Source organism: Equus caballus, chromosome 15, assembly GCF_041296265.1.
Source record: "Equus caballus isolate H_3958 breed thoroughbred chromosome 15, TB-T2T, whole genome shotgun sequence".
NCBI lineage: Eukaryota > Metazoa > Chordata > Mammalia > Perissodactyla > Equidae > Equus > Equus caballus.
Genome location: NC_091698.1, coordinates 84937737 through 84951419, shown reverse-complemented (window position 1 = coordinate 84951419; position 13683 = coordinate 84937737). Strand labels below are relative to the sequence as shown.

The 13683-nt window shown below is 45.1% G+C and overlaps 1 protein-coding gene across 4 annotated transcripts in view; it reads left to right on the top strand.

Moving 5' to 3' along the window:
* The first annotated feature begins 3190 nt into the window (after positions 1 to 3190).
* MAPRE3 (microtubule associated protein RP/EB family member 3) overlaps positions 3191 to 13683 on the top strand; it is a 49521-nt gene continuing 39028 nt past the window's right edge. Inside the window, exon 1 of one of the 4 annotated variants that reach the window (XM_070235745.1) lies at positions 3191 to 3537. The gene's annotated coding sequence lies outside the window, so the exon portion shown is untranslated. Of the gene's footprint in view, positions 3538 to 5186; positions 5408 to 13683 lie in introns of those variants that run through there. The other 3 variants (XM_070235740.1, XM_070235741.1, XM_070235747.1) reach the window with 3 other exon arrangements.

Below are 13683 nucleotides of genomic sequence, written 5' to 3'. Positions count from 1 at the left end.
GGTGGCTCCCTGGTGAAGGGCCAGTTCCAGGGCTGGGACAGAGAAGGCACAAGATGAGCCTAGAACATCTTGTGCCGAAAACAAGGAAATGTTCAAAGAATGATGGGGACAAATCCAAAGAACACGGAAGCCAACTTGAAGTTTCTTCTACTGGCCAAATCTGTGACAAACTGAACATCAAAACAAATAATCAGAGGATTATTCCCCATTGGGGGGAAAAATCTATGTCAACACTGCTATAAATAAATGGGAATGACTCCCAGCCCTAAACCAGGAACTGGCAACATGTGCCCGGCTGGATTTCAGAATCCCTATGAACTAGTAATTGCTGTGTGCACCTTCTGTTTTTCTCATTTTGGGAATGATCATGTCCATAGTCCTATGCCTGTGCCACTAGTGTATGTTTGGTGTGTGTGAGGCAAATGAGGTGTCTCTTTACTTCACAGGTCTTCAGATCAAGAGGACCGGTTCAAGGAGTTAAACCCAAGGAACTGGACCAGAGGAGCCATATCCACACTGAGCCCTGAGTGAGAAGATGAGATCCTGGACTTCAGGTTGGTGCTGTCATGGAATGAGACTTCGAGGTCTCGAGGGACAGGATGAATGTATTTTGCATTAGTGGGATGTGTGTGAATTGTTGTCATCAGAGGGTAGGGTGGGCAGATTGTATTTTCCAAAGATGACTTCCACAACATTTCCCATCTACATGCTCTTATTAGGTGACTTGGACATTCCTCCCATTGAGAGGTGGAGTCTACGTTCCCTCTCCTTGATGTTACGTGGACTTTTCTGGGGTTTTTTTTGCAACCAATAGGATATGGCAGAAGTGATGTCTGAGGCTAGGTTATAAAAGAGGATGCAGCTATTCTTTTCTTCACTATCATACTCACCCTTGAAACCTTCAACTACCAGGTAAGTAGTTCAATTGCCCTAAAGCCACCATGTGGTGAGGAAGCTAGTTCTGAGACAACATGAAGAGAGAGGATTGTCTAGCCAGCCCCCTGCTGTTTAAGCTCCAGCCACTATCTGATTGCAATCACATGAGAAACTCTGAGCCAGAACCACTCAGCTGAGCTCTTCCTGAGTTCCCATCCCACAAAAATGGAGATAATGAAATGGCTGTTGTTTTAAACCATTAAGTTGGAGTGCTATGTTTTACAGTAACAGATAAGCAGCACATGGTGAAATGGTAACATGTGGAGAATCTTGGTGAAGGATATGTGCAGTTCTTTGTAGAATGGTCCTCTATCCCTTGTGTGATGAGTGGGTGAGGCTACAAGGATCATGGTCTCCTCTCAGGATTACTCAGTGCAGTCTACGCCACCCAAGTCTACGCCTGCAACCATGGAGCCACACTGGAACTTCAGAATGGGGAAGAAAAATAAATCAAGCCTAAAATTTTCCCCTTGTCTTTGTAGAACCCACATACTCTGTAGATACAGTTAGGAACACCTTTAGTTCTCCAACTCTGGCTAGGAAAAAGCGTAGCCTGGGTTTTCACTCTCCTAACCCCTTGATTTGTCCTGGGAATTATCCTCTACAAAGAACCCTCTCCTTTCTGAGAGTTGCCTTGGATGGGAAGAGAGGGTCTTGACTCAGCATATGCTGTGTTCTTCTCTTTTCTTACTCACTCTATTTGTAATTGACTGCCTTCCCCTTCTCCCCTCAGAAAATGGGCTCAGTCAGCGTGCTTTGACACCAATAGTCATGGGGTGGAATCTCTGGGAGCCAGACAGGAAGACGTGGAAAACAATGCTAGCCTATGAATTCTTACTTCTGAGTCATTTGAAGAGAATGCAGCATCTCCAGCATGTCAACAAGCCCAGCAGAATCCAGTGATGTTCACCAAGAGGGCTCAGTCCCAACTGGGTGAGGAGATGATAGAATGGTGAGGAGTGAAGAACTTACACTGATTATAGAGGGTGACAGGAGTCATGGAGGAGGTCAGTACCCAGTGAGGAAATTTACGTTAGTGAAATATTTGGGATAGTGTTGAACAGAGACTAGCTAGAGGTGAGGATTCAGGAAATAGAGAATGCCAGAGTCTCAATTAATAGATGACTAGAGTTTCGGCATTAAGATGATGAGCTAAGGGAGAGGGAGAGTTATAAAAGTGGCAGTAGTACTTAAAGATTAAGTAAGTGTAAAGATCATGAGGAAAATGTTGCTTGAGACTCTGAGGCAGTTAGGTCAGAAAAAGTGAGGAAGAATGAAAATCTTTTTCTTTTGACCTTTTGACCCCCTTCACCCATTTCTTTGGGGTCAAAGAAAATCCTTAAAGAATCTTGGGAGAAAATCTTTGTCTTCACTTGATTCAGTTACATAAACACTTAGCGGAACTCTACTACGTGTCACATTTTGTGCTAGATGCTGAGGCGACTGATTAATAAGACAAAATTCCTGCCTGCAAGGGGCACACAGTCTGATTGGGGAGATGGGCGTGTAAACCAAGAACAATACTGTAGGATGTGTGTGATAGAGGAGGTAGGTACGAGGCAGGTACAGAGGTGACCTCAAGACATCCATGAGAGTCAGGGCTGAGGGAGGGAGAGTGAGAAGTCATCTGCACACAAAGAACCAAGCTGCTGAAATCACAAAGGAGGAGGGCATAGTGGAGCCCTGGGCAGAGCATCGGAGCACAGGGACAGCAGGTGTGCCCAGGAAGAGGAGGGATCTAGAAGAACTGGGAAGACTTGGAAAAGCAAACTTGGAGTTGGGAATTTGGGAACACCAATGAACACATCAAGGAGGGAGCTAATTACGAGGAGGTAGAATCTAAACCAGCTAGCGGCAAGATAAAGAAACGAGAATTGTTTACAAATGCATTGGGAGAGGGACAAGAAGGTTGATAAAAACTGAAGTGATATGTTAGCTTGATTTAGGGATAGAGTGATTGAAAGCCATAAACCAAGAGAGGAGATAAAACCCAGCTTTAGCTCTCTCATGTTGCTGAAAAAGAAGAAATATTCTCCACTTTTTCCTTTGTGGTAGCCACGAGACAGATAAGAATCTGTCATCTGGCTGCTGTGGAATCAGGTGTAAATGGTTGTTCCTTCTGTGATTAGACAGGGTGGAGGAATTGTTACCCTGTTGCTAAGGAAAAAGGAAGGGGCTGTTCCCAGTTGCCATGGTGACAAGGTAAGAGCGTTCCCTCGGTACCGCCGTAAATATCTGAAACAGCTTTTTCCTCCTTGTTGCTATGGCAATCTAGAGGGACTGTTCTCGTCGCCCCCCACCTCCCGCCGCGGTTGCTAAGACAAGGTGTAGGTAGGGGGTGTCCTTCCATCGCCGCGCGGTTGCCTTGGAGACGGCGGGTGCCCTGGCCCCGCCCCGCTCGGACTGACAGCGGTGGCCGCATCGCGCCTGCGCAGTGCTCTCTTCCCCCGCAGTCTCTGTGCGTTGAAGCCGGAGACCGCGGCGGCCTCAGCTAGGACCCTCCGCCCCGGAGCCGCCGGCCCGAGCCGCAGCCTCAGCCGCAGCGCCCCTGCCGCCTGTCCCCCCTCCCCCGCCGCCGCCGCCGGAGCCGCCTCGCGCACTGTGAGTCCGGGCCGAGGCGACGGACGCCGTGGGGCTGAGTCAGCGGGAGGCCGGGGCCCGGGCTGGGGGAGGGGAACCGGGCAGTCCCCTTCGTCTCCCCATCCGCGCCCCCGCCCCCCAACCGCGTCTCGCCCCCCGCCCGCCTTCCTCCCTCCATCCCTCTCTCTGGGGCTCCCTGCGGCCTCAGCCGTCAGGCCTGCCCGAGCCACTCCCCCTCCCCTTTCCTCCCTCCAGACCCACCTCGGGGATCTTTCCCCACTAGATGCGGCGCTACCGCACCTCCGCCCTGGACTGATTTTTTCCCTCAAACTGTCTCCTGCTAGCCCTGTCTCTTCTTAGTCCTCTTGGGCCTGACATCTCCGACCTCTGTTTTTTCCCCAGTGATATGCTGGAAAAAGAGTGACAAGGGAGAGAGCGAGAGGAGACCTGGGGGAGGGGGACATTGTGCCCGTCCAAACCTTGGGGCCTCAGGTTTACCCACACGCTCCTGCCCTGGCTGCTGAGGCGAAGCAGATCTGGACAGTTCTAACTGGCTAAGAGCTTGTGGGGCCTTCAGAATAGATTTCGTTGAGAAGGATTCAGCCCCATCGTGATCAGCTATGTTTAGTGAACACCCGCCAGTGCATGGTGGCCTTCTAGTGGTTGAACTGTTGCCTTGGTGGGTGCTGTGGAGACAGATAGAGGTAGTGGAGGGAGGGAAAAAAAGGTTGTGTTTGGGAGCTGAAGTTCTTGCGCTTCCGGTGTGTTATTGTGAATAAGCATCTTGCAGTACTCATTAAAATGCATTTTTCCCCTGTAGTAGAACACTGGTATAATGTGAGGTTTGGAAACAGGCCTGATATCATCCATAACAAGTGCTTACTGTTTTTATGTTGTTTTTATGTTTTTATGAGGGGTTGTAATGGGACTTGATCTCTGATACCTGTAAATTCCATGTGGTAACCAGCTGGATAATAGTGAGTTTTAACATAACACATGCTGGGTGGAGAGGAACGAGAACTAAGGTTTCTCCGTGGTGTAGGTCTGAGGCCTGTACCCCTGCCTCCTGCAGCTGTGAGTGTTTGTGAGGTCTGTCACCTGATAGGGGTTCTAGCATATTTGGACAATTCCCTGGGTTATGTTTGCCACCCATCCACCTGCCCATCTTGCATTCCCTCATCTTGGTATAGAGGGGGATTCCACACTTTTGTTTTTCCAGCAGAAACTGAGCTGAAGTCAGAGTTGGTGCCCACGGCCAGAAGCTGTCTCTTAATAAACATGCCTCAACTCGATGGCTCCTAACTGCTGTGTGTACCTCATTGCCAACTTCCTTTGATTCTCTCTCTCTCTTTTTTTTTTTTGGCTTCTAGATTTCAGTTTACTGTTAGAAAATACGTGTAAATATCAGCCAGTTAAACTGCACGAGAGGCTTTGGCTTTTTTATTCCCGGCTGCGAAAGGAGTAGATGGTTCACTTCTAACAATCATGGTGAAGGAGTAGTTTGGAGTTTCTGGGATTGCAAACAGTGAGAAATAACGATTTTGCTCCTTGACTTTGCTCAATCATGGCCTATTGGCAAAGCCTCCTCAGAGCCACTCCCCACCCCCATGCCCATCAGATTAGTTTACAGCAGCAAAGACGGCTGTCGCCCTAGTTTTAAACATAGAGATGAACTTCGGGAAAACTACAGCCCCCATGCAGCAGCGCAGTTTCTTCTGTTTCGAATGCCAGTCTGGGGTTTGGCGGGATGCACCTGCCTGTGGGGCAATGGGAACTGTGGGGCCTGAGAGTTACATTCCTTCTGTGTGGTCCTCTCTGTGTCGCATAGCTCACCGAAATACCCGAGCAGGGCAGGAGCAGACAGCTGTGCTGGAGAGCTGCTCCTCCTGGGGTGAGTGTATTTTGGGAATCAGCGATATTACTGGGGTGGAGGGTTGTGAATTAAGAACCAAGAAAATGTGTCAAGGCTAGATAGATCAGGAGGGTGTAAGTAAAATGTTCCCTTCCCAGCTTGCTGTGGGATAGTACATTTTCAGAGCATCACAATGGCTTTTATATGGGTTAATTTGCCTTTGAAATCCATACCAGTGTTTTATGAGATAATGATGGAATGCCTTTTAAACTGCTACTGTTGGGAAACAGAACTAATACTAATACCTGTGTCTTATACATTGCCCATCCAGTTGTTACTGAAGGTAATTGTTAAGATCAGGGAAAGGGACATGATTTGAACCAAGTTAGACCTAAATCTACGTAATCTATGTTGTGGTTTTGTAGCACTGTGTTTCCTTGATTCTAAGACACATCAGCAATTTATCAACAACTTTTAAAATAGTTTAACACTACCAGATCAAAATATATATGCTGATTCTAAGGTGCATCCTAATTTCAGGAACATGAAAACAGCCAGGACATGGCAAGACTTGAAGGGGGGATTTCTGTGTCTGAGACTGAGAAAGAATGATCTTTATAGTATTCCTGTGTGTGTGATGATGCCATGACTGACCTACCATCCTGAGAGTGCATGTATTGTGAGGATGGGTTTGTTCAGGTCCTTCCCCCAAGCTGGCCTGCTTTGTGGAGTTCTGTTTGTAAGATGGTCGGCTGGCATTAGGCATCATAGTGAGCTACTGAACAGAGGAAAGTTCCTATGTGGGAATCCAACACAAGCCTCAATATGGTACCCTCCAGAGGCCAAGCCAACTAGCTGCCAGCAACCATCTTATGAGCTACACCTGAATTTAGCCAAGTAACATCTTTCAGAAGCTGAACAGAATATATAATTTTTTAAAACCAGAATGCATCTGCCCTGATTTGTTTACAGACACATTTGTAAAGCTTCTAAGGCGCATGTCCTCCTCCTTTAGGATGCTAGAAGTGGGGTGGCCTTCAGATGATATAGTTCAATTAATGTCCTCATTTCCAGATTTTGACATGAGACCCCCAAGAGTTAAGTGACTTGCCTGAGGTCACCCAACGAATGTAGAAAGTATGTAAAAACCCTTTGTAAACTCTGTACACCATGCAAATGAATGTTGGTACTTATTAGTGGCTGAGTCAGGATTAGAACCCAGATTTCCAGACTAGAGCTGGTATTGTTTTCTACAATACCACGTTGCCTCATCCCTCATGTAAATATTCCAGAGGGTTTTAATAAAAATAATTTAGTCATCTGTAATTAGCCCTGTAGACAAGGGCTTGTTTTATTGTCTGAGATGGTGCAAAGCCAGGCAAAATTTAGTGTTACGCTGTCTTAATTATTTATTTATTCTTGCCACCTTAAAAATAATAATTTTTCTTCACACATTCCGACTTCAGGAAGGTTTTTCTTTTTAAAATTTGCATCATCTAACATAAAGCGAATGTGAAGGTGGGTGTTTGGAGTCTTCTCGACTTCAGGCTGTGAGGCTGTTGCATTCCAGAAAGCAAGGTGGAGAAGGCTGAAAGGGGGCCAGGAGGAGGGGAAGCTAGACTATTCTCCAGCTCCCAGAATGTAACCTTCTCTAGTTCCTGGAAACCCTAGGGATTTCCGGCCCCTCTCCTTGGGGTAGTGAGGCGGTCTGGCCCCTGGAAGAACATAGACCTGAGTTCAAATCCCAGTCCTGCCACTTCCTGACCATGTGGCCCAGGGCAAGTTGTGTACCCTCTGAATGCCAGTATGTCACTGGCAAGCCTGGGATGATAACCATCTTTTCACAGGGTGGTTGTGAGGGTTACATGAAAGAAAGTGTATAGAGTACCTGCTTAATAAGAGATGGCAATCGTTATTTTATATTTACTAAAGTATAAAATAAAAAAGAATGCTTTCAAAATTTTGTCGTGGCTTAAGCCCATCTTGGGCCCTCAGTTCAGCAGCGCCCATCTCCTGGGAGCACTCCCAGTGTGTTGGACGTGCGCAGAGAGATTTGCCTTGTGAAGACCTGGCACTTGCAGTGTTATTTCAACTGCCAAAATAGGAGTATATGAAATGCGCCTTTGTCTCCATGTATTCAGCTGACCTGGATGTCTGAAAGACTGGTGGGGTAGGAGCAGTTGACGAGGAGAGCACAGACTCAAGTGTGTTTGTGTGCGTCGTGGGGGCAGTTCGTCCTCCAGTTGGGGAGGCCAGTCTGGGAGTGATCTTAACTTGAAATGGAAAAGCTGCTGAGCTCCTGCTTGTGAGTACAGCTCACATGGCCCTCATTCACTTCCTCTACTACTCGAGGTATACTCTAATTGGTAACTTTGCTCAGATTAGCTTCTGCATCCAGGACAATGGGAGGGCCGGGGAAAGGAGCTATCCATCTTAGGAGGGAAACCTCCTCACTAGGGAGAAGTAAAGGGAGGTCATTTTGGATCGTGACAGTTCCAGATGGGCTCAACACAGAGACTACCAAGTAATTACGGAGCCAGGGCAAGCTGTTCAGGTGGGAGAACACAAATGAACTTAAATTCCTCTAAGTTTAATTAGAGAAGCTACCTGTGTATAGGCATCTAAAGACTGAAAAGATAAACATAATAGTGTTTACCTCTGGGAAGTGGGATTTGGGTGTGGAAAAGGGAAAAGGAGACTCAAAGGGGAACTTTTACTTTATTGCTTCTGTATGTGAATTGTTACAAGAAGCATGTATGCTGTTGTAATTTAATAACCGATAGAGCTGGAAGTGGTTGTTTTTCAGTAAATACATTTTGGTACCAAAGAAGCGGTTGCCTGGACTTTGAGCCTTCAGTGCATGGGGCAGATAGGGTTAGACTGCTTCCTTCAAGCAAGCCAAGCCGGTTTGCACCAAGTCAGGCTCCTAAGTGAGGAGGGCAGGACCCTCCTAAGTGGCTGCTTCCCTGAGAGCCCAGGATGCCTGACGACCTCTTCCTAGTCTTTCCATTCCCTACTTGAGAATAGTCCCCTCCTTTTTTTGACCATTCAAAGTAATCATTACTATTCTAATAAACTAATTTAATTTTCAGCTATTGATGAAAGTGGCGTCAGACCAAATGACGTTTATGAAAAATCCATGCTTCTTACTTAATATCAAGAGGGCTTGAAGTTTAAAGGACCTCCAGCTGAAATGCTGACGCACTCTCTTGCAATAGCTGCATTTTAGATCAGACCTGGCTGATGGAGCACACCTTTCACACAGTAACTTATTAACTGCTTTTCCTAGGAATTACTGATAAACTATGACAAAATTATTAAGTGCTATTGCGCTTTAATTCTCTCATAAGTTGGTCAGTTGTGTTTCCGAGCCAGATGTCCTGTTTATTATAGAAAGATGACACACCTATCATTTGGACACGTGCTTTGACTTGCTTGCCCGGCAGTTAGGATGAGTTATGCTGAGTAACCCACATTCTATCATCCAATCTTCCCTTTGGCCGGGAGTACAGATTTGTGTGACAGTTGGCCGGGGTTGGTGAGATATCCTGTGGCCAAGGATGGTTTTTCCTCTGCGTAGAGTTGACTCAGCCAGTACTGGCCTAAGCCCTGTTTGTTGTTCTCACTAGCATCATGCCCTACCAACTTTGCTAAATTGGCATAACATAACATCAGTGTTTTGAGCTCTGGACGCTTCATTTGCCTGATGCAAATAAAGATTTGGCCTATCTAAAATGTTTTGACCCCATGTAAAATGATTTTTTTTCCTGAAGCTATTTCCTCCATATAGGAGATACGTACCATTTGTGTGATATGTTTAAAATAACCGAGTAAGAAGCATGGCTTCAAATCTGCCTAGTAATTTTGACAATATATATCAAAAGCCTTCAAAGGACATATATCCTTAGATCAGAAACTGCTGTTCTGGGAATATTTATAAAATTAGAGGTGGATATAAAAATACTTGTATAAGTTGCAAATTACCCAAGAGCTACTATGATAAAGACTGTTGAATAATCTGTGAGGTCAATAAAATGATGTATCAAAAGCAACAACAAGAACAAAAATACTTGTGTAAGGATTTTTATTAATGCAGCATTATTAATAATATCAAACAGTTAAAACAGTCAACAATTAGGGATTGGTCAAGTTCCCCTAGATAAAATACTACACAGGCATTAAAAATCTCATAGAAGAATATTTATTGATATCAGAAACTTTTGATGTAATGAAAAAAGGATGCAAATAGTATATCGAGACTGATACCATTTTTATAAAGAAATATATGAAAAGGTACTAGAAGAGCATATGCCAAACCATAAAGGATTATTTGAAGTAATGGGATTAAGAATGAATGGCTTTCTTTCTTAGTGCTTTTCAGTGTTTTCCAAACTTTTCTGCGTTAAGCAATTGTAACTTTTACTAGAAAACTTTTAACCGAGTGATTTATAGATTCCATGAGTAGAGGAATCTCTAAGAAAATCACAAGGTATTTAATTTTTTTATGATTTTTTTCCACTGTTGTTATGATTAATGGCAAACACTTCTCAAAGGTGTTTCTTTAGCTCCTGCTTCATTTCTTCTGTGAGAGGGAGCATGCCTGGAGGCTTATTGTGTTGGCGTGTGACTTGAAAACATAGCCTGGAAACTCCCCAGTCCATCTATGGAAATGAAGTAACCTCTTGACCCAAAGGAGATGTAAAAAGATTTATGAAAAGAAAGTATCTTAACGCTTGCTGTTCAAAGTTATCAGAAGATTTCAGTAAAACCCTGTTTAGCATACGACTCTGTTTGGCGTGGGTTTTCTTCCCCCAGTCTTTCAGATTCCCTGGATTCCCAGTTCCCTGGTGTCTTGGGGGCCTTATCTGAGACTTTCTCCCTGTTTTGGTGGTTGTGTACCTATCTGAACTATCTCTTTTGAAAGACTGCCTTGGCCTGCTGCAGCCTCCTTCCTCCCTTTGCCCTTGGCTATAATCTGAATAAATTAGAATACAGAATTCTCCCATATTCTATTCAGCCATCAGCTCAGAGGCCCTTTTTCTTCCCGGGATGGAGAAGGTTGGATGCCCACCAGTGGCCACCTGCTGGGCAGAAGCCCTCTGCAGGGGTGGGCTGGGCAGCTGCCTCTTTGCTATACCAGGTCCCTGGCGCTGCTGGTTGTGAAGGGAGGGGCTGGCCCAGCAGCTGTTGTCTCGCCTGGTCTTTCCCATCCACACACACATTGTACATCGCCTTGATGGCCCAGTTCAGTGGGCTGGTACCTGCCTTCTGTCAGTGGTGGTGTCTGCCCTACTCCGAGCACTGGGGACCTGGGACTTAGAGTTGAGGGACATAGGGCCTGTCACACGGCTCGGTCTGTGCTGCAATAAATGTTTGTTAAGCAGGATCTGCCTCTTCTTCCAAATGGTTCTGACTACCCAACACTGTCAGATGGGGTGGAGGCCTTCTCTGACACCTGGGCTTATTAGTGAGCAAACCTTTGGGTATGGCTAGCTGGAGACGCTCCACCACTTGGAGAGAGCGATTGTCAGAGAAGCATTCATCTTCTCTTGGGGACATTGTTGTCTTGATCACTTTGTAATTTATTTATTTGTTTTAATTTTTGTTTTTTAAAGATTGGCACCTGAGCTAACATCTGTGGCCAATCTTTTTTTTTTCCCTCTTCTCCCCAAAGCTCCACCAGTACATAATTGTACATTCTAGCTGTAGGTCCTTCGGGCTGTGCTATGTGGGACGCCTCCTCAGCATGGCCTAATGAGCGGTGCCATGTCCACGCCCTGGATCCGAACCAGCGAAACCCTGGGCTGCCAAAGTGGAGCGTGAGAACTTAACCACTTGGCCATGGGGCTGGCCCCAGTCACCTTATAATTTAAATGATGTTTCCTGACGGGTAAGAAATGAAATCTTAGCTCCTCTGAGCCAGCGAGATCATAGTTGGACTAATGTGTGTTGTACCATGTGAAACGGGCAGGCCTTGGACCACTGGATGAGATTAAATATCCCTTCGCATATGAGGAGACTTTCACTGAAGGCTTATCTCCAGTGGTGTAATATGTACTGTGTAGCCAGGCTTTTCTGCAGCTCCAGACACTTGGCAGGCAGCCGCCATCCCCGTCCCCTTCCCTGCAGATTATTGCTGCTTATCAGGGACTCTGATTTGGTCTCTGATTTGTTCTGATTTTAGATCGGTAGAGTTCACAGCTGAAAGCTCCCAATTTGGGCATCCTATTAACACCTTTAAGTGACAGAATCACTGCTAAGTACAAAGATGTGTTATGCTGGCCCCAAAATAGCAAGGTACAGTGTTTTGAGACTTGATAAGACTTGTATTCCCCAGAAAGTATAGTTTCCAGGTTTATAGGTTATTCATATAAATCTGCATATTGTCTTCTCAAGGCTTTATTCTAAGTGTACTCTCAACAAGTACTCTCCAAGTCCTTTCTGTTTTATATTCTTTGTCACTATGGGATATAAAGGAAATGAGATTCAGCCCCTGTCCACGAGGAGGCTGTAGTCTGGTTTGGACGGTAAGATGGATGAGTGGGATGATTGGTGAATATGACATTGGAAGTCAGTAGTATATCTGAGGTGCTTTATTGTATAAGACACGGTCTTTGCCCTTAAGGAACTCAGCTAACATTCTGGTGAGAACTGGACACAAAATTATCTAAGTTGCTACCATACAAGGGGTTGGGAACTTCAGCAGTGATGAGAAGAGGTACTTTGGTAACCCAGAAGGAAGAGTGACCCTGAGCCTGTGAGAACTGAGGAAGGCTTCTGAGAGGGAGACACGCTGGAGTGGGTGTCCAGGATGACATGGAGCCTGCCCACCAGAGGACAGATGAGTAAGGGAGTTCAGGCAAAAGAAATGAAAATGAACAGTGTATTGTCTGTTGTCAGTACTATAGAGTCTAAATTCAAAAAGGATTCTGAGAGGAAAATAATCATTGTGAATTAGAGTAATTGGAAAAGACTTCACGAAGGAAGCAGACGCTGAGCTTGCCCTGAAGATGCGTAGGCTTTGAGGGGACAGGGCCCCAGAGAGGGCTTTCTCTGAGGCAAGGTGAGGCATCCACAAATGAATGCTTGGGAGCGAGTGGGACGTGAACCGTAAGCAGGTTACTATTACCAAACTGAGGGCATGAGAGTTTGGGACAACACTGATGACATTAACTAGAAATCATGAGGTTGAAGAGATAGTTTGGAGCTAAGTTTCGTCGTGGACGTGGAGAACTAGGGGTGACAGTTGGAGACATCCAAGCGGAGTGATCACAAGAAGCTGAGGATGGGGTTGGCATGGAGCTCCAGATGTGGGAGTCGACAAGACAGGAGGGATGGCTTCCCTGAAAGGTGGGTCTCTCCTGAGGTCTTGGGTGCAGAGCACAAAGACCAGAGCTCCAAGTAATAGGCTTTGAGAATTGTCCATAATTAAGAAACAAGTGAAGAGATGTGGCGAAGTTAGGGTTGTTCAGCAGCAACGGAAGAGAAGATGTCAAGGAGAGAGCGTCAGTGCTGCTGGTTTAACTAGACTTAAGGATTTATCCAGGAGGAAACAATGATGATTGCTAAGGGTGTCAGTCCAGTTAAACACTGGAGATGGAAGCCAGATTGGGTATGGTTAAGGGGGAAACTGGGTAGAGAGGAAATAGAGGCAATGGATGGTCACCAGAGAACAGCAGCAGGGAAGAGGAGAAAAGGAGTAACCAAAGAAGCCACATGATGAAATTTTTTATTATTAAATTCTGTTTTTTATCAGCAAACATATAAAATTTTAATAAGTGTATATTTTTGTTTATGTAATTTTTGTGTATTAAAATGTGCCTCATCAGATTTCTCTCTGTCAACATAATTCATATATTTGTCACTTCAAATATCCCATTCTTTCTCTGGTATCCCATCGTATTGATACCAAAGTACAGTTAACCATCACTCTGTTATTGAGCAATTGTGGTATTTGCAATATTTTGTACATGTAAATATCTCTGCTTGGACCATCACTGTACAAGTTACTTTTTTTCTTTTGTGGGTTATTCCTTCAGGGTGTATCCCATAAAGAGGAATTACAGAGGCAAAGGGTAAAAATAGCATTGGGAGTTTTTCTGTCATGATATAATTGACATACATTATATTGGTTTCAGGTATACAACATAATGAGTTATATTTATATATATTGCAGAATGATCACCACAAGAAGTCTAGTTAACATCCATCACCACACATAGTTACAAATTTTTTTGTTGTTATGATAACTTTTAAGATCTGCTCTCTTAGCAACTTTCAAATATGCAATACAGTATTATTAACCATAGTCTCCC